We start from the raw sequence: 2,100 nt of genomic DNA, 5'->3' as shown, positions 1-2,100 counted from the left end.
TTGAAGAATTGTTGATTTTTTATGAAATATGTGCTACTAAGGCAGAGGTCTAACAACTCAATCAATTGTTCAACACTTAGCGTTAGATCGTTCGTTAGATCGTTTGTTGAGTTTGGTGTCTTCAGCCAATTTGTTTTTGATCACTGTTTGTGCTTTATGTACTGGAATTGACGTGAAAAGTGCTGATACATCGTATGATATCAGTTTTGTGTCTGGGGGTACTCCGAGATCTTTGATCTTCTTAACGAAATCCATCGAGTTAAAGGGACTGTCCAACAGTCAAAAAAGTCGTTCGACGCGAATCGGTATTTTGGCAAACTACGAGGATTGCTTATATAGCTAAAAAAATACCTCCGCATTTGTCGTGAGCGTTGATGGTCGAGTGGTAAAGTCGGGAGACATTTTACTCCAAAACTCAATGTCTCTAGGGGTCAGTGGTTTGAGTCCTGTGGAGGTTAACATTTCTTCTTCTTTTTTTAAATTGTATTCTTATTTTGTACTGGAGATTTTCTTTTCAAATGTTTAAATTTATCAATATAAAGCATTTAAAGCAGTTAATGACAAGCTTTAATACATGCCAAAATCTGTTGGACAGTCCCTTTAACTATGTGGTGTTTCGTTTTACCCGCCAAGAGGCCAATCACCGAAGCAATGTATTTAGCAGTTGCGTACAGTACGCTTTCTGTGCTTGATACAATTGGTCGTAAAGGAGCATCCTTTTTGTGAATTTTGGGCAGTCCGTATAGATTTGGAGCGTTCTCTGATGTGGGATAAAGTCGATTCTGAAATAAGATTGCCATTCTTCCATTTCTTTAAGATGTTAACCAGTTTTAACTTGCCTGGTGGGCTCCATTTTTAGCGGTTCATAGGTGTCCCTGTCGCTCGTAAGATTGTCCATCTTGGCTATGAAATCAGTTCTGTTAAACACAACCGTAGTACGACCCTTTTCGGCGGGTAGAGTTACAATGTGTTTTCGTTTACCTAGGTCATACAAGGCATTTCTTTCTTTGGTAGTGATGTTGCTTTTGAAATTGGTGGCATTTTAAAAATCTTTACAACCTCCCCCCTTAAACTTTCAACGGTCGATTAATCTTCTAATTGATGGCAAACCTGTTCTGTAGACGCAATGATTTCATTTATGGGGATGGTTGGAGGTGTAACACAAAAGTTCATACCTTTCTTAAAACCCGACGTTTCGTCCTGTTTCAACCGCCTGTCCGATAGTTTGACGACCCATTTGTCAGTGTTAAGCAAGTTCCTTTCTGCTCCCGAGTCTGACTTCCCTTCTTTTTTTTATAAAAGTTTAGAAACTTTCTCTCGTTGCCGTTGTTTACATTTTCCATGTTCATCCTCGTGCGCATGCGCGGAGGCGACTTCCACTTCCGACCAAATTGCAGAAGACAACTTCCATTTCAATTCTGATCGTAAACATTCAGATTCTTCTCCCATTTTACTAAGAGTGTACTCACATTGTCTAATACGTTCTCGAAGTAATTTCTTCTCGCTGCTAGCTTAAATCTTCTCTGCTTTTGCCCCGGGAACAGTCCGTTTCAGGCGAACTGTTGGGCGTTATATTGTTATGGCAACAGCGGACATTGAAAAGTTTGTGAATTTTCCAGCGGGTCAATTTTAGCTTCAGTTTTTCTCCTCAACGCATTTCTTTGAGGACTTCACGTCCATGTTGACTGAGAATACGCTCATGGAGGTTTCTCTGCTATGGTTGATGCATGAATGAGTAAGTTCTTGGACTCAGAGCCGGTTAGTTTACCTTGGAATTTTCGAAGTCTCCTCGTATCACGTGACCGTTCACCGGTCATGTGACTGTGACGTCAGTTAGCCAGTTATGAGCTGATGAATAAGATGTGATATCTTCGAAAATTCCAAGGTAAATTAACCGGCTCTGAGTCCAAAAACTTACTCAATAATGCATCAACCAGAGCAGAGAAACTTCCATTAGCGTAAACGACAACACATTCTATGCGGTAAACATGACACTGTTGGCTTCATACCTTTCAACATAGTGTGTTATGTGCTGCTTAATATTCGATATTTTAATCCGTTTACTTTGTTTAGATAAGACCGAACTTGCCTACATTTAAA

Source organism: Dreissena polymorpha, chromosome 4, assembly GCF_020536995.1.
Source record: "Dreissena polymorpha isolate Duluth1 chromosome 4, UMN_Dpol_1.0, whole genome shotgun sequence".
Classification (NCBI taxonomy): Eukaryota; Metazoa; Mollusca; class Bivalvia; order Myida; family Dreissenidae; genus Dreissena; species Dreissena polymorpha.
Note: the sequence above shows the minus strand (reverse complement) of the source record.